This window comes from Amia ocellicauda, unplaced genomic scaffold, assembly GCF_036373705.1.
Source record: "Amia ocellicauda isolate fAmiCal2 unplaced genomic scaffold, fAmiCal2.hap1 HAP1_SCAFFOLD_47, whole genome shotgun sequence".
In the NCBI taxonomy this organism is placed as follows: domain Eukaryota; kingdom Metazoa; phylum Chordata; class Actinopteri; order Amiiformes; family Amiidae; genus Amia; species Amia ocellicauda.
Genome location: NW_027102983.1, coordinates 615531 through 637500, shown reverse-complemented (window position 1 = coordinate 637500; position 21970 = coordinate 615531). Strand labels below are relative to the sequence as shown.

The 21970-nt window shown below is 43.6% G+C and overlaps 18 non-coding genes and 1 pseudogene across 18 annotated transcripts; all 19 read left to right on the top strand.

Annotated features, from left to right (window-relative positions):
- Positions 1-144: 144 nt before the first annotated feature.
- LOC136737256 (5S ribosomal RNA) lies at positions 145-263 on the top strand. The gene has a single exon (XR_010812222.1). It is a non-coding gene; the product is annotated as a 5S ribosomal RNA (ribosomal RNA).
- Positions 264-1318: 1055 nt separating this feature from the next.
- Positions 1319-1437, top strand: LOC136737000 (5S ribosomal RNA). Its single transcript, XR_010811977.1, has one exon. It is a non-coding gene; the product is annotated as a 5S ribosomal RNA (ribosomal RNA).
- A 1056-nt stretch (positions 1438-2493) lies between these two features.
- LOC136736999 (5S ribosomal RNA) lies at positions 2494-2612 on the top strand. The gene has a single exon (XR_010811976.1). It is a non-coding gene; the product is annotated as a 5S ribosomal RNA (ribosomal RNA).
- Positions 2613-3678: 1066 nt separating this feature from the next.
- LOC136736998 (5S ribosomal RNA) lies at positions 3679-3797 on the top strand. The gene has a single exon (XR_010811975.1). It is a non-coding gene; the product is annotated as a 5S ribosomal RNA (ribosomal RNA).
- A 1066-nt stretch (positions 3798-4863) lies between these two features.
- Positions 4864-4982, top strand: LOC136737218 (5S ribosomal RNA). The gene has a single exon (XR_010812184.1). It is a non-coding gene; the product is annotated as a 5S ribosomal RNA (ribosomal RNA).
- A 1066-nt stretch (positions 4983-6048) lies between these two features.
- Positions 6049-6167, top strand: LOC136737297 (5S ribosomal RNA). The gene has a single exon (XR_010812262.1). It is a non-coding gene; the product is annotated as a 5S ribosomal RNA (ribosomal RNA).
- Positions 6168-7223: 1056 nt separating this feature from the next.
- On the top strand, positions 7224-7342 carry LOC136736996 (5S ribosomal RNA). Its single transcript, XR_010811974.1, has one exon. It is a non-coding gene; the product is annotated as a 5S ribosomal RNA (ribosomal RNA).
- Positions 7343-8408: 1066 nt separating this feature from the next.
- Positions 8409-8527, top strand: LOC136736995 (5S ribosomal RNA). The gene has a single exon (XR_010811973.1). It is a non-coding gene; the product is annotated as a 5S ribosomal RNA (ribosomal RNA).
- A 1056-nt stretch (positions 8528-9583) lies between these two features.
- On the top strand, positions 9584-9702 carry LOC136737216 (5S ribosomal RNA). The gene has a single exon (XR_010812182.1). It is a non-coding gene; the product is annotated as a 5S ribosomal RNA (ribosomal RNA).
- Positions 9703-10757: 1055 nt separating this feature from the next.
- On the top strand, positions 10758-10876 carry LOC136737265 (5S ribosomal RNA). Its single transcript, XR_010812230.1, has one exon. It is a non-coding gene; the product is annotated as a 5S ribosomal RNA (ribosomal RNA).
- Positions 10877-11942: 1066 nt separating this feature from the next.
- Positions 11943-12061, top strand: LOC136736993 (5S ribosomal RNA). The gene has a single exon (XR_010811971.1). It is a non-coding gene; the product is annotated as a 5S ribosomal RNA (ribosomal RNA).
- Positions 12062-13117: 1056 nt separating this feature from the next.
- Positions 13118-13236, top strand: LOC136736992 (5S ribosomal RNA). Its single transcript, XR_010811970.1, has one exon. It is a non-coding gene; the product is annotated as a 5S ribosomal RNA (ribosomal RNA).
- Positions 13237-14302: 1066 nt separating this feature from the next.
- Positions 14303-14421, top strand: LOC136737361 (5S ribosomal RNA). The gene has a single exon (XR_010812324.1). It is a non-coding gene; the product is annotated as a 5S ribosomal RNA (ribosomal RNA).
- Positions 14422-15487: 1066 nt separating this feature from the next.
- On the top strand, positions 15488-15606 carry LOC136737339 (5S ribosomal RNA). Its single transcript, XR_010812302.1, has one exon. It is a non-coding gene; the product is annotated as a 5S ribosomal RNA (ribosomal RNA).
- Positions 15607-16672: 1066 nt separating this feature from the next.
- Positions 16673-16791, top strand: LOC136737387 (5S ribosomal RNA). Its single transcript, XR_010812349.1, has one exon. It is a non-coding gene; the product is annotated as a 5S ribosomal RNA (ribosomal RNA).
- Positions 16792-17857: 1066 nt separating this feature from the next.
- On the top strand, positions 17858-17976 carry LOC136736991 (5S ribosomal RNA). The gene has a single exon (XR_010811968.1). It is a non-coding gene; the product is annotated as a 5S ribosomal RNA (ribosomal RNA).
- Positions 17977-19031: 1055 nt separating this feature from the next.
- On the top strand, positions 19032-19150 carry LOC136737415 (5S ribosomal RNA). The gene has a single exon (XR_010812376.1). It is a non-coding gene; the product is annotated as a 5S ribosomal RNA (ribosomal RNA).
- Positions 19151-20205: 1055 nt separating this feature from the next.
- On the top strand, positions 20206-20324 carry LOC136737215 (5S ribosomal RNA). The gene has a single exon (XR_010812181.1). It is a non-coding gene; the product is annotated as a 5S ribosomal RNA (ribosomal RNA).
- Positions 20325-21390: 1066 nt separating this feature from the next.
- LOC136736888 (uncharacterized) lies at positions 21391-21519 on the top strand (annotated as a pseudogene).
- Positions 21520-21970: the final 451 nt, after the last annotated feature.

Here is a 21970-nt window from a genome sequence, read left to right as displayed (position 1 = left end):
CAACGTTTCGTGTTAGCAGGGACTGTCTGCAGCGTGCTGGTGTGTCCCGGACTTTAGAGTAGAGAGACAGTTCAACTGCAAGTATGAGCGGCAGAAACGGATATTGCCTTCCCTTTAAGTAGAGGGTCAAGGACAGCCTCCCTGGCTTACGGCCATACTAGCCTGAATACGCCCGATCTCGTCCGATCTCGGAAGCTAAGCAGGCTCAGGCCTGGTTAGTACTTGGATGGGAGACCGCCTGGGAATACCAGGTGCTGTAAGCTTTTGCATCTTTTACACACCAGAGGGCGACAAATCACGAGTTTTAACTTTGGATACACGCAATTTCATCATTATTTCAGATTTGACTTCCCCAAATACACAGGCATACAATAGATCTTGTTCTCCAACGTAAACGGTCCCTAGTTACTAGGGTACATTCGTAAATAAATTGAGCATCATGGCTAGAAGTGACTAAATGTTGCCTAATCTTTCTCATCGAGAAATGACACAATTACAGCAACACAAAAAGGAACTCCACCGGACAAAGTTCAGTGCTCACAAGGAGCCTCATTCAACACACACGGTTCCATTCCCATTCATGCAAAGCACGAAAGTGTAAAACTTGGGAACATACTTGAGAGCAATGATCACATTCAATCTCAATCAAGGCACGGATGTGAATGCAACGGGATGAAATTACTGAAATGATGCCTGCCCTCGAACTGTGATGATGGACTACCCGACTCGCCAATAATATTGGCTTCTGGTGTATTGAAATACAGGAGCTGCTGGATTTGTGTGTTTTCTTACCCCCTCACCATAGTTTGTCAAATGTTTAAACAACTGAACTTATATTCAAGGTTTGTTTCTCTTCATATGTTTTACTGGTTTACATTTGTCTCAGCAACCTGTTGAATGATTCTTCTGCTTTCAAAACAAAATGACAACAGGATGAATGCACACACTTGAAAATATAATACATGCAATGTTATGCATCATAGTGATGCAACCTCCTTTCAGTTTCATACTGCATGTCAATTGATATCCTTACTGAAATGCACACCTTCTCAAGATTGCGCTTGACTGGCGTGTCAGGCACTCAATTACAGCTGTTTTATCAAGACAATGTGTTCGTTTTGTAAAATATAGTTCCGGTCTGGTGTGGCACCCCAGCTAACGCACAACGTTGCCACAACGTGGCATATTAGCAGGGACTGTCTGCGGCGCGCTGGTGTGTCCCGGGCTTTAGAGTAGAGAGACAGTTCAACTGTAAGTATGAACGGCAGAAACGGATATTGCCATCCCTTTAAGTAGAGCGTCAGGGACAGCCTCCCTGGCTTACGGCCATACTAGCCTGAATACGCCCGATCTCGTCCGATCTCGGAAGCTAAGCAGGCTCGGGCCTGGTCAGTACTTGGATGGGAGACCGCCTGGGAATACCAGGTGCTGTAAGCTTTTGCATCTTTTACACACCAGAGCGCGACAAATCACGAGTTTTAACTTTGGATACACGCAATTTCATCATTATTTCAGATTTGACTTCCCCAAATACACAGGCATACAATAGATCTTGTTCTCCAACGTAAACGGTCCCTAGTAACTAGGGTACATTCGTAAATAAATTGAGCATCATGGCTAGAAGTGACTAAATGTTGCCTAATCTTTCTCATCGAGAAATGACACAATTACAGCAACACAAAAAGGAACTCCACCGGACAAAGATCAGTGCTCACAAGGAGCCTCATTCAACACACACGGTTCCATTCCCATTCATGCAAAGCACGAAAGTGTAAAACTTGGGAACATACTTGAGAGCAAAGATCACATTCAATCTCATTCAAGGCACGGATGTGAATGCAACGGGATGAAATTACTGAAATGATGCCTGCCCTCGAACTGTGATGATGGACTACCCGACTCGCCAATAATATTGGGTTCTGGTGTATTGAAATACAGGAGCTGCTGGATTTGTGTGTTTTCTTACCCCCTCACCATAGTTTGTCAAATGTTTAAACAACTGAACTTATATTCAAGGTTTGTTTCTCTTCATATGTTTTACTGGTTTACATTTGTCTCAGCAACCTGTTGAATGATTCTTCTGCTTTCAAAACAAAATGACAACAGGATGAATGCACACACTTGAAAATACAATACATGCAATGTTATGCATCATAGTGATGCAACCTCCTTTCAGTTTCATACTGCATGTCAATTGAAATCCTTACTGAAATGCACACCTTCTCAAGATTGCGCTTGACTGGCGTGTCAGGCACTCAATTACAGCTGTTTTATCAAGACAAATGTGTTCGTTTTGTAAAATATAGTTCCGGTCTGGTGTGGCACCCCAGCTAACGCACAACGTTGCCACAACGTGGCATATTAGCAGGGACTGTCTGCGGCGCGCTGGTGTGTCCCGGGCTTTAGAGTAGAGAGACAGTTCAACTGTAAGTATGAACGGCAGAAACGGATATTGCCATCCCTTTAAATAGAGCGTCAGGGACAGCCTCCCTGGCTTACGGCCATACTAGCCTGAATACGCCCGATCTCGTCCGATCTCGGAAGCTAAGCAGGCTCGGGCCTGGTCAGTACTTGGATGGGAGACCGCCTGGGAATACCAGGTGCTGTAAGCTTTTGCATCTTTTACACAGCAGAGCGCGACAAATCACGAGTTTTAACTTTGGATACACGCAATTTCATCATTATTTCAGATTTGACTTCCCCAAATACACAGGCATACAATAGATCTTGTTCTCCAACGTAAACGGTCCCTAGTAACTAGGGTACATTCGTAAATAAATTGAGCATCATGGCTAGAAGTGACTAAATGTTGCCTAATCTTTCTCATCGAGAAATGACACAATTACAGCAACACAAAAAGGAACTCCACCGGACAAAGATCAGTGCTCACAAGGAGCCTCATTCAACACACACGGTTCCATTCCCATTCATGCAAAGCACGAAAGTGTAAAACTTGGGAACATACTTGAGAGCAAAGATCACATTCAATCTCATTCAAGGCACGGATGTGAATGCAACGGGATGAAATTACTGAAAAGATGCCTGCCCTCGAACTGTGATGATGGACTACCCGACTCGCCAATAATATTGGGTTCTGGTGTATTGAAATACAGGAGCTGCTGGATTTGTGTGTTTTCTTACCCCCTCACCATAGTTTGTCAAATGTTTAAACAACTGAACTTATATTCAAGGTTTGTTTCTCTTCATATGTTTTACTGGTTTACATTTGTCTCAGCAACCTGTTGAATGATTCTTCTGCTTTCAAAACAAAATGACAACAGGATGAATGCACACACTTGAAAATACAATACATGCAATGTTATGCATCATAGTGATGCAACCTCCTTTCAGTTTCATACTGCATGTCAATTGAAATCCTTACTGAAATGCACACCTTCTCAAGATTGCGCTTGACTGGCATGTCAGGCACTCAATTACAGCTGTATTATCAAGACAATGTGTTCGTTTTGTAATATATAGTTCCGGTCTGGTGTGGCACCCCAGCTAACGCACAACGTTGCCACAATGTTGCCACAACGTGGCGTGTTAGCAGGGACTGTCTGCGGCGCGCTGGTGTGTCCCGGGCTTTAGAGTAGAGAGACAGTTCAACTGTAAGTATGAACGGCAGAAACGGATATTGCCTTCCCTTTAAGTAGAGCGTCAGGGACAGCATTCATGGCTTACGGCCATACTAGCCTGAATACGCCCGATCTCGTCCGATCTCGGAAGCTAAGCAGGCTCGGGCCTGGTCAGTACTTGGATGGGAGACCGCCTGGGAATACCAGGTGCTGTAAGCTTTTGCATCTTTTACACACCAGAGCGCGACAAATCACGAGTTTTAACTTTGGATACACGCAATTTCATCATTATTTCAGATTTGACTTCCCCAAATACACAGGCATACAATAGATCTTGTTCTCCAACGTAAACGGTCCCTAGTAACTAGGGTACATTCGTAAATAAATTGAGCATCATGGCTAGAAGTGACTAAATGTTGCCTAATCTTTCTCATCGAGAAATGACACAATTACAGCAACACAAAAAGGAACTCCAACGGACAAAGTTCAGTGCTCACAAGGAGCCTCATTCAACACACACGGTTCCATTCCCATTCATGCAAAGCACGAAAGTGTAAAACTTGGGAACATACTTGAGAGCAAAGATCACATTCAATCTCATTCAAGGCACGGATGTGAATGCAACGGGATGAAATTACTGAAAAGATGCCTGCCCTCGAACTGTGATGATGGACTACCCGACTCGCCAATAATATTGGGTTCTGGTGTATTGAAATACAGGAGCTGCTGGATTTGTGTGTTTTCTTACCCCCTCACCATAGTTTGTCAAATGTTTAAACAACTGAACTTATATTCAAGGTTTGTTTCTCTTCATATGTTTTACTGGTTTACATTTGTCTCAGCAACCTGTTGAATGATTCTTCTGCTTTCAAAACAAAATGACAACAGGATGAATGCACACACTTGAAAATACAATACATGCAATGTTATGCATCATAGTGATGCAACCTCCTTTCAGTTTCATACTGCATGTCAATTGAAATCCTTACTGAAATGCACACCTTCTCAAGATTGCGCTTGACTGGCATGTCAGGCACTCAATTACAGCTGTATTATCAAGACAATGTGTTCGTTTTGTAAAATATAGTTCCGGTCTGGTGTGGCACCCCAGCTAACGCACAACGTTGCCACAATGTTGCCACAACGTGGCGTGTTAGCAGGGACTGTCTGCGGCGCGCTGGTGTGTCCCGGGCTTTAGAGTAGAGAGACAGTTCAACTGTAAGTATGAACGGCAGAAACGGATATTGCCTTCCCTTTAAGTAGAGCGTCAGGGACAGCATTTCTGGCTTACGGCCATACTAGCCTGAATACGCCCGATCTCGTCCGATCTCGGAAGCTAAGCAGGCTCGGGCCTGGTCAGTACTTGCATGGGAGACCGCCTGGGAATACCAGGTGCTGTAAGCTTTTGCATCTTTTACACACCAGAGGGCGACAAATCACGAGTTTTAACTTTGGATACACGCAATTTCATCATTATTTCAGATTTGACTTCCCCAAATACACAGGCATACAATAGATCTTGTTCTCCAACGTAAACGGTCCCTAGTAACTAGGGTACATTCGTAAATAAATTGAGCATCATGGCTAGAAGTGACTAAATGTTGCCTAATCTTTCTCATCGAGAAATGACACAATTACAGCAACACAAAAAGGAACTCCACCGGACAAAGTTCAGTGCTCACAAGGAGCCTCATTCAACACACACGGTTCCATTCCCATTCATGCAAAGCACGAAAGTGTAAAACTTGGGAACATACTTGAGAGCAAAGATTACATTCAATCTCATTCAAGGCACGGATGTGAATGCAACGGGATGAAATTACTGAAATGATGCCTGCCCTCGAACTGTGATGATGGACTACCCGACTCGCCAATAATATTGGGTTCTGGTGTATTGAAATACAGGAGCTGCTGGATTTGTGTGTTTTCTTACCCCCTCACCATAGTTTGTCAAATGTTTAAACAACTGAACTTATATTCAAGGTTTGTTTCTCTTCATATGTTTTACTGGTTTACATTTGTCTCAGCAACCTGTTGAATGATTCTTCTGCTTTCAAAACAAAATGACAACAGGATGAATGCACACACTTGAAAATACAATACATGCAATGTTATGCATCATAGTGATGCAACCTCCTTTCAGTTTCATACTGTATGTCAATTGAAATCCTTATTGAAATGCACACCTTCTCAAGATTGAGCTTGACTGGCGTGTCAGGCACTCAATTACAGCTGTATTATCAAGACAATGTGTTCGTATTGTAATATATAGTTCCGGTCTGGTGTGGCACCCCAGCTAACGCACAACGTTGCCACAATGTTGCCACAACGTGGCGTGTTAGCAGGGACTGTCTGCGGCGCGCTGGTGTGTCCCGGGCTTTAGAGTAGAGAGACAGTTCAACTGTAAGTATGAACGGCAGAAACGGATATTGCCTTCCCTTTAAGTAGAGCGTCAGGGACAGCCTCCCTGGCTTACGGCCATACTAGCCTGAATACGCCCGATCTCGTCCGATCTCGGAAGCTAAGCAGGCTCGGGCCTGGTCAGTACTTGGATGGGAGACCGCCTGGGAATACCAGGTGCTGTAAGATTTTGCATCTTTTACACACCAGAGCGCGACAAATCACGAGTTTTAACTTTGGATACACGCAATTTCATCATTATTTCAGATTTGACTTCCCCAAATACACAGGCATACAATAGATCTTGTTCTCCAACGTAAACGGTCCCTAGTAACTAGGGTACATTCGTAAATAAATTGAGCATCATGGCTAGAAGTGACTAAATGTTGCCTAATCTTTCTCATCGAGAAATGACACAATTACAGCAACACAAAAAGGAACTCCACCGGACAAAGATCAGTGCTCACAAGGAGCCTCATTCAACACACACGGTTCCATTCCAATTCATGTAAAGCACGAAAGTGTAAAACTTGGGAACATACTTGAGAGCAAAGATCACATTCAATCTCATTCAAGGCACGGATGTGAATGCAACGGGATGAAATTACTGAAATGATGCCTGCCCTCGAACTGTGATGATGGACTACCCGACTCGCCAATAATATTGGGTTCTGGTGTATTGAAATACAGGAGCTGCTGGATTTGTGTGTTTTCTTACCCCCTCACCATAGTTTGTCAAATGTTTAAACAACTGAACTTATATTCAAGGTTTGTTTCTCTTCATATGTTTTACTGGTTTACATTTGTCTCAGCAACCTGTTGAATGATTCTTCTGCTTTCAAAACAAAATGACAACAGGATGAATGCACACACTTGAAAATACAATACATGCAATGTTATGCATCATAGTGATGCAACCTCCTTTCAGTTTCATACTGCATGTCAATTGAAATCCTTACTGAAATGCACACCTTCTCAAGATTGCGCTTGACTGGCGTGTCAGGCACTCAATTACAGCTGTTTTATCAAGACAAATGTGTTCGTTTTGTAAAATATAGTTCCGGTCTGGTGTGGCACCCCAGCTAACGCACAACGTTGCCACAACGTGGCATATTAGCAGGGACTGTCTGCGGCGCGCTGGTGTGTCCCGGGCTTTAGAGTAGAGAGACAGTTCAACTGTAAGTATGAACGGCAGAAACGGATATTGCCTTCCCTTTAAGTAGAGCGTCAGGGACAGCCTCCCTGGCTTACGGCCATACTAGCCTGAATACGCCCGATCTCGTCCGATCTCGGAAGCTAAGCAGGCTCGGGCCTGGTCAGTACTTGGATGGGAGACCGCCTGGGAATACCAGGTGCTGTAAGCTTTTGCATCTTTTACACACCAGAGGGCGACAAATCACGAGTTTTAACTTTGGATACACGCAATTTCATCATTATTTCAGATTTGACTTCCCCAAATACACAGGCATACAATAGATCTTGTTCTCCAACGTAAACGGTCCCTAGTAACTAGGGTACATTCGTAAATAAATTGAGCATCATGGCAAGAAGTGACTAAATGTTGCCTAATCTTTCTCATCGAGAAATGACACAATTACAGCAACACAAGAAGGAACTCCACCGGACAAAGTTCAGTGCTCACAAGGAGCCTCATTCAACACACACGGTTCCATTCCCATTCATGCAAAGCACGAAAGTGTAAAACTTGGGAACATACTTGAGAGCAAAGATCACATTCAATCTCATTCAAGGCACGGACGTGAATGCAACGGGATGAAATTACTGAAATGATGCCTGCCCTCGAACTGTGATGATGGACTACCCGACTCGCCAATAATATTGGGTTCTGGTGTATTGAAATACAGGAGCTGCTGGATTTGTGTGTTTTCTTACCCCCTCACCATAGTTTGTCAAATGTTTAAACAACTGAACTTATATTCAAGGTTTGTTTCTCTTCATATGTTTTACTGGTTTACATTTGTCTCAGCAACCTGTTGAATGATTCTTCTGCTTTCAAAACAAAATGACAACAGGATGAATGCACACACTTGAAAATACAATACATGCAATGTTATGCATCATAGTGATGCAACCTCCTTTCAGTTTCATACTGCATGTCAATTGAAATCCTTACTGAAATGCACACCTTCTCAAGATTGCGCTTGACTGGCGTGTCAGGCACTCAATTACAGCTGTTTTATCAAGACAATGTGTTCGTTTTGTAATATATAGTTCCGGTCTGGTGTGGCACCCCAGCTAACGCACAACGTTGCCACAATGTTGCCACAACGTGGCGTGTTAGCAGGGACTGTCTGCGGCGCGCTGGTGTGTCCCGGGCTTTAGAGTAGAGAGACAGTTCAACTGTAAGTATGAACGGCAGAAACGGATATTGCCTTCCCTTTAAGTAGAGCGTCAGGGACAGCCTCCCTGGCTTACGGCCATACTAGCCTGAATACGCCCGATCTCGTCCGATCTCGGAAGCTAAGCAGGCTCGGGCCTGGTCAGTACTTGGATGGGAGACCGCCTGGGAATACCAGGTGCTGTAAGCTTTTGCATCTTTTACACACCAGAGCGCGACAAATCACGAGTTTTAACTTTGGATACACGCAATTTCATCATTATTTCAGATTTGACTTCCCCAAATACACAGGCATACAATAGATCTTGTTCTCCAACGTAAACGGTCCCTAGTAACTAGGGTACATTCGTAAATAAATTGAGCATCATGGCTAGAAGTGACTAAATGTTGCCTAATCTTTCTCATCGAGAAATGACACAATTACAGCAACACAAAAAGGAACTCCACCGGACAAAGTTCAGTGCTCACAAGGAGCCTCATTCAACACACACGGTTCCATTCCCATTCATGTAAAGCACGAAAGTGTAAAACTTGGGAACATACTTGAGAGCAAAGATCACATTCAATCTCATTCAAGGCACGGATGTGAATGCAACGGGATGAAATTACTGAAATGATGCCTGCCCTCGAACTGTGATGATGGACTACCCGACTCGCCAATAATATTGGGTTCTGGTGTATTGAAATACAGGAGCTGCTGGATTTGTGTGTTTTCTTACCCCCTCACCATAGTTTGTCAAATGTTTAAACAACTGAACTTATATTCAAGGTTTGTTTCTCTTCATATGTTTTACTGGTTTACATTTGTCTCAGCAACCTGTTGAATGATTCTTCTGCTTTCAAAACAAAATGACAACAGGATGAATGCACACACTTGAAAATACAATACATGCAATGTTATGCATCATAGTGATGCAACCTCCTTTCAGTTTCATACTGCATGTCAATTGAAATCCTTACTGAAATGCACACCTTCTCAAGATTGCGCTTGACTGGCGTGTCAGGCACTCAATTACAGCTGTTTTATCAAGACAAATGTGTTCGTTTTGTAAAATATAGTTCCGGTCTGGTGTGGCACCCCAGCTAACGCACAACGTTGCCACAACGTGGCATATTAGCAGGGACTGTCTGCGGCGCGCTGGTGTGTCCCGGGCTTTAGAGTAGAGAGACAGTTCAACTGTAAGTATGAACGGCAGAAACGGATATTGCCTTCCCTTTAAGTAGAGCGTCAGGGACAGCCTCCCTGGCTTACGGCCATACTAGCCTGAATACGCCCGATCTCGTCCGATCTCGGAAGCTAAGCAGGCTCGGGCCTGGTCAGTACTTGCATGGGAGACCGCCTGGGAATACCAGGTGCTGTAAGCTTTTGCATCTTTTACACACCAGAGGGCGACAAATCACGAGTTTTAACTTTGGATACACGCAATTTCATCATTATTTCAGATTTGACTTCCCCAAATACACAGGCATACAATAGATCTTGTTCTCCAACGTAAACGGTCCCTAGTAACTAGGGTACATTCGTAAATAAATTGAGCATCATGGCTAGAAGTGACTAAATGTTGCCTAATCTTTCTCATCGAGAAATGACACAATTACAGCAACACAAAAAGGAACTCCACCGGACAAAGTTCAGTGCTCACAAGGAGCTTCATTCAACACACACGGTTCCATTCCCATTCATGCAAAGCACGAAAGTGTAAAACTTGGGAACATACTTGAGAGCAAAGATCACATTCAATCTCATTCAAGGCACGGATGTGAATGCAACGGGATGAAATTACTGAAATGATGCCTGCCCTCGAACTGTGATGATGGACTACCCGACTCGCCAATAATATTGGGTTCTGGTGTATTGAAATACAGGAGCTGCTGGATTTGTGTGTTTTCTTACCCCCTCACCATAGTTTGTCAAATGTTTAAACAACTGAACTTATATTCAAGGTTTGTTTCTCTTCATATGTTTTACTGGTTTACATTTGTCTCAGCAACCTGTTGAATGATTCTTCTGCTTTCAAAACAAAATGACAACAGGATGAATGCACACACTTGAAAATACAATACATGCAATGTTATGCATCATAGTGATGCAACCTCCTTTCAGTTTCATACTGCATGTCAATTGAAATCCTTACTGAAATGCACACCTTCTCAAGATTGCACTTGACTGGCGTGTCAGGCACTCAATTACAGCTGTTTTATCAAGACAATGTGTTCGTTTTGTAATATATAGTTCCGGTCTGGTGTGGCACCCCAGCTAACGCACAACGTTGCCACAACGTTTCGTGTTAGCAGGGACTGTCTGCGGCGCGCTGGTGTGTCCCGGACTTTAGAGTAGAGAGACAGTTCAATTGCAAGTATGAGCGGAAGAAACGGATATTGCCTTCCCTTTAAGTAGGGCGTCAGGGACAGCCTCCCTGGCTTACGGCCATACTAGCCTGAATACGCCCGATCTCGTCCGATCTCGGAAGCTAAGCAGGCTCGGGCCTGGTCAGTACTTGGATGGGAGACTGCCTGGGAATACCAGGTGCTGTAAGCTTTTGCATCTTTTACACACCAGAGGGCGACAAATCACGAGTTTTAACTTTGGATACACGCAATTTCATCATTATTTCAGATTTGACTTCCCCAAATACACAGGCATAGAATAGATCTTGTTCTCCAACGTAAACGGTCCCTAGAAACTAGTGTACATTCGTAAATAAATTGAGCATCATGGCTAGAAGTGACTAAATGTTGCCTAATCTTTCTCATCGAGAAATGACACAATTACAGCAACACAAAAAGGAACTCCACCGGACAAAGTTCAGTGCTCACAAGGAGCCTCATTCAACACACACGGTTCCATTCCCATTCATGCAAAGCACGAAAATGTAAAACTTGGGAACATACTTGAGAGCAAAGATCACATTCAATCTCATTCAAGGCACGGATGTGAATGCAACGGGATGAAATTACTGAAATGATGCCTGCCCTCGAACTGTGATGATGGACTACCCGACTCGCCAATAATATTGGGTTCTGGTGTATTGAAATACAGGAGCTGCTGGATTTGTGTGTTTTCTTACCCCCTCACCATAGTTTGTCAAATGTTTAAACAACTGAACTTATATTCAAGGTTTGTTTCTCTTCATATGTTTTACTGGTTTACATTTGTCTCAGCAACCTGTTGAATGATTCTTCTGCTTTCAAAACAAAATGACAACAGGATGAATGCACACACTTGAAAATACAATACATGCAATGTTATGCATCATAGTGATGCAACCTCCTTTCAGTTTCATACTGCATGTCAATTGAAATCCTTACTGAAATGCACACCTTCTCAAGATTGCGCTTGACTGGCGTGTCAGGCACTCAATTACAGCTGTTTTATCAAGAGAATGTGTTCGTTTTGTAATATATATTTCCGGTCTGGTGTGGCACCCCAGCTAACGCACAACGTTGCCACAATGTTGCCACAACGTGGCGTGTTAGCAGGGACTGTCTGCGGCGCGCTGGTGTGTCCCGGGCTTTAGAGTAGAGAGACAGTTCAACTGTAAGTATGAACGGCAGAAACGGATATTGCCTTCCCTTTAAGTAGAGCGTCAGGGACAGCCTCCCTGGCTTACGGCCATACTAGCCTGAATACGCCCGATCTCGTCCGATCTCGGAAGCTAAGCAGGCTCGGGCCTGGTCAGTACTTGGATGGGAGACCGCCTGGGAATACCAGGTGCTGTAAGCTTTTGCATCTTTTACACACCAGAGGGCGACAAATCACAAGTTTTAACTTTGGATACACGCAATTTCATCATTATTTCATATTTGACTTCCCCAAATACACAGGCATACAATAGATCTTGTTCTCCAACGTAAACGGTCCCTAGTAACTAGGGTACATTCATAAATAAATTGAGCATCATGGCTAGAAGTGACTAAATGTTGCCTAATCTTTCTCATCGAGAAATGACACAATTACAGCAACACAAAAAGGAACTCCACCGGACAAAGTTCAGTGCTCACAAGGAGCCTCATTCAACACACATGGTTCCATTCCCATTCATGCAAAGCACGAAAGTGTAAAACTTGGGAACATACTTGAGAGCAAAGATCACATTCAATCTCATTCAAGGCACGGATGTGAATGCAACGGGATGAAATTACTGAAATGATGCCTGCCCTCGAACTGTGATGATGGACTACCCGACTCGCCAATAATATTGGGTTCTGGTGTATTGAAATACAGGAGCTGCTGGATTTGTGTGTTTTCTTACCCCCTCACCATAGTTTGTCAAATGTTTAAACAACTGAACTTATATTCAAGGTTTGTTTCTCTTCATATGTTTTACTGGTTTACATTTGTCTCAGCAACCTGTTGAATGATTCTTCTGCTTTCAAAACAAAATGACAACAAGATGAATGCACACACTTGAAAATACAATACATGCAATGTTATGCATCATAGTGATGCAACCTCCTTTCAGTTTCATACTGCATGTCAATTGAAATCCTTACTGAAATGCACACCTTCTCAAGATTGCGCTTGACTGGCGTGTCAGGCACTCAATTACAGCTGTTTTATCAAGACAAATGTGTTCGTTTTGTAAAATATAGTTCCGGTCTGGTGTGGCACCCCAGCTAACGCACAACGTTGCCACAACGTGGCATATTAGCAGGGACTGTCTGCGGCGCGCTGGTGTGTCCCGGGCTTTAGAGTAGAGAGACAGTTCAACTGTAAGTATGAACGGCAGAAACGGATATTGCCATCCCTTTAAGTAGAGCGTCAGGGACAGCCTCCCTGGCTTACGGCCATACTAGCCTGAATACGCCCGATCTCGTCCGATCTCGGAAGCTAAGCAGGCTCGGGCCTGGTCAGTACTTGGATGGGAGACCGCCTGGGAATACCAGGTGCTGTAAGCTTTTGCATCTTTTACACACCAGAGCGCGACAAATCACGAGTTTTAACTTTGGATACACGCAATTTCATCATTATTTCAGATTTGACTTCCCCAAATACACAGGCATACAATAGATCTTGTTCTCCAACGTAAACGGTCCCTAGTAACTAGGGTACATTCGTAAATAAATTGAGCATCATGGCTAGAAGTGACTAAATGTTGCCTAATCTTTCTCATCGAGAAATGACACAATTACAGCAACACAAAAAGGAACTCCACCGGACAAAGATCAGTGCTCACAAGGAGCCTCATTCAACACACACGGTTCCATTCCCATTCATGCAAAGCACGAAAGTGTAAAACTTGGGAACATACTTGAGAGCAAAGATCACATTCAATCTCATTCAAGGCACGGATGTGAATGCAACGGGATGAAATTACTGAAAAGATGCCTGCCCTCGAACTGTGATGATGGACTACCCGACTCGCCAATAATATTGGGTTCTGGTGTATTGAAATACAGGAGCTGCTGGATTTGTGTGTTTTCTTACCCCCTCACCATAGTTTGTCAAATGTTTAAACAACTGAACTTATATTCAAGGTTTGTTTCTCTTCATATGTTTTACTGGTTTACATTTGTCTCAGCAACCTGTTGAATGATTCTTCTGCTTTCAAAACAAAATGACAACAGGATGAATGCACACACTTGAAAATACAATACATGCAATGTTATGCATCATAGTGATGCAACCTCCTTTCAGTTTCATACTGCATGTCAATTGAAATCCTTACTGAAATGCACACCTTCTCAAGATTGCGCTTGACTGGCATGTCAGGCACTCAATTACAGCTGTATTATCAAGACAATGTGTTCGTTTTGTAAAATATAGTTCCGGTCTGGTGTGGCACCCCAGCTAACGCACAACGTTGCCACAATGTTGCCACAACGTGGCGTGTTAGCAGGGACTGTCTGCGGCGCGCTGGTGTGTCCCGGGCTTTAGAGTAGAGAGACAGTTCAACTGTAAGTATGAACGGCAGAAACGGATATTGCCTTCCCTTTAAGTAGAGCGTCAGGGACAGCATTCCTGGCTTACGGCCATACTAGTCTGAATACGCCCGATCTCGTCCGATCTCGGAAGCTAAGCAGGCTCGGGCCTGGTCAGTACTTGCATGGGAGACCGCCTGGGAATACCAGGTGCTGTAAGCTTTTGCATCTTTTACACACCAGAGGGCGACAAATCACGAGTTTTAACTTTGGATACACGCAATTTCATCATTATTTCAGATTTGACTTCCCCAAATACACAGGCATACAATAGATCTTGTTCTCCAACGTAAACGGTCCCTAGTAACTAGGGTACATTCGTAAATAAATTGAGCATCATGGCTAGAAGTGACTAAATGTTGCCAAATCTTTCTCATCGAGAAATGACACAATTACAGCAACACAAAAAGGAACTCCACCGGACAAAGTTCAGTGCTCACAAGGAGCCTCATTCAACACACACGGTTCCATTCCCATTCATGCAAAGCACGAAAGTGTAAAACTTGGGAACATACTTGAGAGCAAAGATCACATTCAATCTCATTCAAGGCACGGATGTGAATGCAACGGGATGAAATTACTGAAATGATGCCTGCCCTCGAACTGTGATGATGGACTACCCGACTCGCCAATAATATTGGGTTCTGGTGTATTGAAATACAGGAGCTGCTGGATTTGTGTGTTTTCTTACCCCCTCACCATAGTTTGTCAAATGTTTAAACAACTGAACTTATATTCAAGGTTTGTTTCTCTTCATATGTTTTACTGGTTTACATTTGTCTCAGCAACCTGTTGAATGATTCTTCTGCTTTCAAAACAAAATGACAACAGGATGAATGCACACACTTGAAAATACAATACATGCAATGTTATGCATCATAGTGATGCAACCTCCTTTCAGTTTCATACTGCATGTCAATTGAAATCCTTACTGAAATGCACACCTTCTCAAGATTGCGCTTGACTGGCGTGTCAGGCACTCAATTACAGCTGTATTATCAAGACAATGTGTTCGTTTTGTAATATATAGTTCCGGTCTGGTGTGGCACCCCAGCTAACGCACAACGTTGCCACAATGTTGCCACAACGTGGCGTGTTAGCAGGGACTGTCTGCGGCGCGCTGGTGTGTCCCGGGCTTTAGAGTAGAGAGACAGTTCAACTGTAAGTATGAACGGCGGAAATGAATATTGCCTTCCCTTTAAGTAGAGCGTCAGGGACAGCCTCCATGGCTTACGGCCATACTAGCCTGAATACGCCCGATCTCGTCCGATCTCGGAAACTAAGCAGGCTCGGGCCTGGTCAGTACTTGGATGGGAGACCGCCTGGGAATACCAGGTGCTGTAAGCTTTTGCATCTTTTACACACCAGAGGGCGACAAATCACTAGTTTTAACTTTGGATACACGCAATTTCATCATTATTTCAGATTTGACTTCCCCAAATACACAGGCATACAATAGATCTTGTTCTCCAACGTAAACGGTCCCTAGTAACTAGGGTACATTCGTAAATAAATTGAGCATCATGGCTAGAAGTGACTAAATGTTGCCTAATCTTTCTCATCGAGAAATGACACAATTACAGCAACACAAAAAGGAACTCCACCGGACAAAGTTCAGTGCTCACAAGGAGCCTCATTCAACACACACGGTTCCATTCCCATTCATGCAAAGCACGAAAGTGTAAAACTTGGGAACATACTTGAGAGCAAAGATCACATTCAATCTCATTCAAGGCACGGATGAGAATGCAACGGGATGAAATTACTGAAATGATGCCTGCCCTCGAACTGTGATGATGGACTACCCGACTCGCCAATAATATTGGGTTCTGGTGTATTGAAATACAGGAGCTGCTGGATTTGTGTGTTTTCTTACCCCCTCACCATAGTTTGTCAAATGTTTAAACAACTGAACTTATATTCAAGGTTTGTTTCTCTTCATATGTTTTACTGGTTTACATTTGTCTCAGCAACCTGTTGAATGATTCTTCTGCTTTCAAAACAAAATGACAACAGGATGAATGCACACACTTGAAAATACAATACATGCAATGTTATGCATCATAGTGATGCAACCTCCTTTCAGTTTCATACTGCATGTCAATTGAAATCCTTACTGAAATGCACACCTTCTCAAGATTGCGCTTGACTGGCGTGTCAGGCACTCAATTACAGCTGTTTTATCAATACAATGTGTTCGTTTTGTAATATATAGTTCCGGTCTGGTGTGGCACCCCAGCTAACGCACAACGTTGCCACAATGTTGCCACAACGTTTCGTGTTAGCAGGGACTGTCTGCGGCGCGCTGGTGTGTCCCGGACTTTAGAGTAGAGAGACAGTTAATTTGCAAGTATGAGCGGCAGAAACGGATATTGCCTTCCCTTTAAGTAGAGCGTCAGGGACAGCCTCCCTGGCTTACGGCCATACTAGCCTGAATACGCCCGATCTCGTCCGATCTCGGAAGCCAAGCAGGCTCGGGCCTGGTCAGTACTTGGATGGGAGATCGCCTGGGAATACCAGGTGCTGTAAGCTTTTGCATCTTTTACACACCAGAGGGCGACAAATCACGAGTTTTAACTTTGGATACACGCAATTTCATCATTATTTCAGATTTGACTTCCCCAAATACACAGGCATACAATAGATCTTGTTCTCCAACGTAAACGGTCCCTAGTAACTAGGGTACATTCGTAAATAAATTGAGCATCATGGCTAGAAGTGACTAAATGTTGCCTAATCTTTCTCATCGAGAAATGACACAATTACAGCAACACAAAAAGGAACTCCACCGGACAAAGTTCAGTGCTCACAAGGAGCCTCATTCAACACACACGGTTCCATTCCCATTCATGCAAAGCACGAAAGTGTAAAACTTGGGAACATACTTGAGAGCAAAGATCACATTCAATCTCATTCAAGGCACGGATGTGAATGCAACGGGATGAAATTACTGAAATGATGCCTGCCCTCGAACTGTGATGATGGACTACCCGACTCGCCAATAATATTGGGTTCTGGTGTATTGAAATACAGGAGCTGCTGGATTTGTGTGTTTTCTTACCCCCTCACCATAGTTTGTCAAATGTTTAAACAACTGAACTTATATTCAAGGTTTGTTTCTCTTCATATGTTTTACTGGTTTACATTTGTCTCAGCAACCTGTTGAATGATTCTTCTGCTTTCAAAACAAAATGACAACAGGATGAATGCACACACTTGAAAATACAATACATGCAATGTTATGCATCATAGTGATGCAACCTCCTTTCAGTTTCATACTGCATGTCAATTGAAATCCTTACTGAAATGCACACCTTCTCAAGATTGCGCTTGACTGGCGTGTCAGGCACTCAATTACAGCTGTTTTATCAAGAGAATGTGTTCGTTTTGTAATATATAGTTCCGGTCTGGTGTGGCACCCCAGCTAACGCACAACGTTGCCACAATGTTGCCACAACGTGGCGTGTTAGCAGGGACTGTCTGCGGCGCGCTGGTGTGTCCCGGGCTTTAGAGTAGAGAGACAGTTCAACTGTAAGTATGAACGGCAGAAACGGATATTGCCTTCCCTTTAAGTAGAGCGTCAGGGACAGCCTCCCTGGCTTACGGCCATACTAGCCTGAATACGCCCGATCTCGTCCGATCTCGGAAGCTAAGCAGGCTCGGGCCTGGTCAGTACTTGGATGGGAGACCGCCTGGGAATACCAGGTGCTGTAAGCTTTTGCATCTTTTACACACCAGAGGGCGACAAATCACGAGTTTTAACTTTGGATACACGCAATTTCATCATTATTTCAGATTTGACTTCCCCAAATACACAGGCATACAATAGATCTTGTTCTCCAACGTAAACGGTCCCTAGTAACTAGGGTACATTCGTAAATAAATTGAGCATCATGGCTAGAAGTGACTAAATGTTGCCTAATCTTTCTCATCGAGAAATGACACAATTACAGCAACACAAAAAGGAACTCCACCGGACATAGTTCAGTGCTCACAAGGAGCTTCATTCAACACACACGGTTCCATTCCCATTCATGCAAAGCACGAAAGTGTAAAACTTGGGAACATACTTGAGAGCAAAGATCACATTCAATCTCATTCAAGGCACGGATGTGAATGCAACGGGATGAAATTACTGAAATGATGCCTGCCCTCGAACTGTGATGATGGACTACCCGACTCGCCAATAATATTGGGTTCTGGTGTATTGAAATACAGGAGCTGCTGGATTTGTGTGTTTTCTTACCCCCTCACCATAGTTTGTCAAATGTTTAAACAACTGAACTTATATTCAAGGTTTGTTTCTCTTCATATGTTTTACTGGTTTACATTTGTCTCAGCAACCTGTTGAATGATTCTTCTGCTTTCAAAACAAAATGACAACAGGATGAATGCACACACTTGAAAATACAATACATGCAATGTTATGCATCATAGTGATGCAACCTCCTTTCAGTTTCATACTGCATGTCAATTGAAATCCTTACTGAAATGCACACCTTCTCAAGATTGCGCTTGACTGGCGTGTCAGGCACTCAATTACAGCTGTTTTATCAAGACAATGTGTTCGTTTTGTAATATATAGTTCCGGTCTGGTGTGGCACCCCAGCTAACGCACAACGTTGCCACAACGTTTCGTGTTAGCAGGGACTGTCTGCGGCGCGCTGGTGTGTCCCGGACTTTAGAGTAGAGAGACAGTTCAATTGCAAGTATGAGCGGCAGAAACGGATATTGCCTTCCCTTTAAGTAGAGGGTCAGGGACAGCCTCCCTGACTTACGGCCATACTAGCCTGAATACGCCCGATCTCGTCCGATCTCGGAAGCTAAGCAGGCTCGGGCCTGGTCAGTACTTGCATGGGAGACCGCCTGGGAATACCAGGTGCTGTAAGCTTTTGCATCTTTTACACACCAGAGGGCGACAAATCACGAGTTTTAACTTTGGATACACGCAATTTCATCATTATTTCAGATTTGACTTCCCCAAATACACAGGCATAGAATAGATCTTGTTCTCCAACGTAAACGGTCCCTAGTAACTAGTGTACATTCGTAAATAAATTGAGCATCATGGCTAGAAGTGACTAAATGTTGCCTAATCTTTCTCATCGAGAAATGACACAATTACAGCAACACAAAAAGGAACTCCACCGGACAAAGTTCAGTGCTCACAAGGAGCCTCATTCAACACACACGGTTCCATTCCCATTCATGCAAAGCACGAAAGTGTAAAACTTGGGAACATACTTGAGAGCAAAGATCACATTCAATCTCATTCAAGGCACGGATGTGAATGCAACGGGATGAAATTACTGAAATGATGCCTGCCCTCGAACTGTGATGATGGACTACCCGACTCGCCAATAATATTGGGTTCTGGTGTATTGAAATACAGGAGCTGCTGGATTTGTGTGTTTTCTTACCCCCTCACCATAGTTTGTCAAATGTTTAAACAACTGAACTTATATTCAAGGTTTGTTTCTCTTCATATGTTTTACTGGTTTACATTTGTCTCAGCAACCTGTTGAATGATTCTTCTGCTTTCAAAACAAAATGACAACAGGATGAATGCACACACTTGAAAATACAATACATGCAATGTTATGCATCATAGTGATGCAACCTCCTTTCAGTTTCATACTGCATGTCAATTGAAATCCTTACTGAAATGCACACCTTCTCAAGATTGCGCTTGACTGGCGTGTCAGGCACTCAATTACAGCTGTTTTATCAAGACAATGTGTTCGTTTTGTAATATATAGTTCCGGTCTGGTGTGGCACCCCAGCTAACGCACAACGTTGCCACAACGTTTCGTGTTAGCAGGGACTGTCTGCGGCGCGCTGGTGTGTCCCGGACTTTAGAGTAGAGAGACAGTTCAATTGCAAGTATGAGCGGCAGAAACGGATATTGCCTTCCCTTTAAGTAGAGGGTCAGGGACAGCCTCCCTGGCTTACGGCCATACTAGCCTGAATACGCCCGATCTCGTCCGATCTCGGAAGCTAAGCAGGCTCGGGCCTGGTCAGTACTTGCATGGGAGACCGCCTGGGAATACCAGGTGCTGTAAGCTTTTGCATCTTTTACACACCAGAGGGCGACAAATCACGAGTTTTAACTTTGGATACACGCAATTTCATCATTATTTCAGATTTGACTTCCCCAAATACACAGGCATAGAATAGATCTTGTTCTCCAACGTAAACGGTCCCTAGTAACTAGTGTACATTCGTAAATAAATTGAGCAACATGGCTAGAAGTGACTAAATGTTGCCTAATCTTTCTCATCGAGAAATGACACAATTACAGCAACACAAAAAGGAACTCCACCGGACAAAGTTCAGTGCTCACAAGGAGCCTCATTCAACACACACGGTTCCATTCCCATTCATGCAAAGCACGAAAGTGTAAAACTTGGGAAAATACTTGAGAGCAAAGATCACATTCAATCTCATTCAAGGCACGGATGTGAATGCAACGGGATGAAATTACTGAAATGATGCCTGCCCTCGAACTGTGATGATGGACTACCCGACTCGCCAATAATATTGGGTTCTGGTGTATTGAAATACAGGAGCTGCTGGATTTGTGTGTTTTCTTACCCCCTCACCATAGTTTGTCAAATGTTTAAACAACTGAACTTATATTCAAGGTTTGTTTCTCTTCATTTGTTTTACTGGTTTACATTTGTCTCAGCAACCTGTTGAATGATTCTTCTGCTTTCAAAACAAAATGACAACAGGATGAATGCACACACTTGAAAATACAATACATGCAATGTTATGCATCATAGTGATGCAACCTCCTTTCAGTTTCATACTGCATGTCAATTGAAATCCTTACTGAAATGCACACCTTCTCAAGATTGCGCTTGACTGGCGTGTCAGGCACTCAATTACAGCTGTTTTATCAAGAGAATGTGTTCGTTTTGTAAAATATATTTCCGGTCTGGTGTGGCACCCCAGCTAACGCACAACGTTGCCACAATGTTGCCACAACGTGGCGTGTTAGCAGGGACTGTCTGCGGCGCGCTGGTGTGTCCCGGGCTTTAGAGTAGAGAGACAGTTCAACTGTAAGTATGAACGGCAGAAACGGATATTGCCTTCCCTTTAAGTAGAGCGTCAGGGACAGCCTCCCTGGCTTACGGCCATACTAGCCTGAATACGCCCGATCTCGTCCGATCTCGTCCGATCTCGGAAGCTAAGCAGGCTCGGGCCTGGTCAGTACTTGGATGGGAGACCGCCTGGGAATACCAGGAGCTGCAAGCTTTTGCATCTTTTACACACCAGAGGGCGACAAATCACGAGTTTTAACTTTGGATACACGCAATTTCATCATTATTTCAGATTTGACTTCCCCAAATACACAGGCATACAATAGATCTTGTTCTCCAACGTAAACGGTCCCTAGTAACTAGGGTACATTCATAAATAAATTGAGCATCATGGCTAGAAGTGACTAAATGTTGCCTAATCTTTCTCATCGAGAAATGACACAATTACAGCAACACAAAAAGGAACTCCACCGGACAAAGTTCAGTGCTCACAAGGAGCCTCATTCAACACACACGGTTCCATTCCCATTCATGCAAAGCACGAAAGTGTAAAACTTGGGAACATACTTGAGAGCAAAGATCACATTCAATCTCATTCAAGGCACGGATGTGAATGCAACGGGATGAAATTACTGAAATGATGCCTGCCCTCGAACTGTGATGAT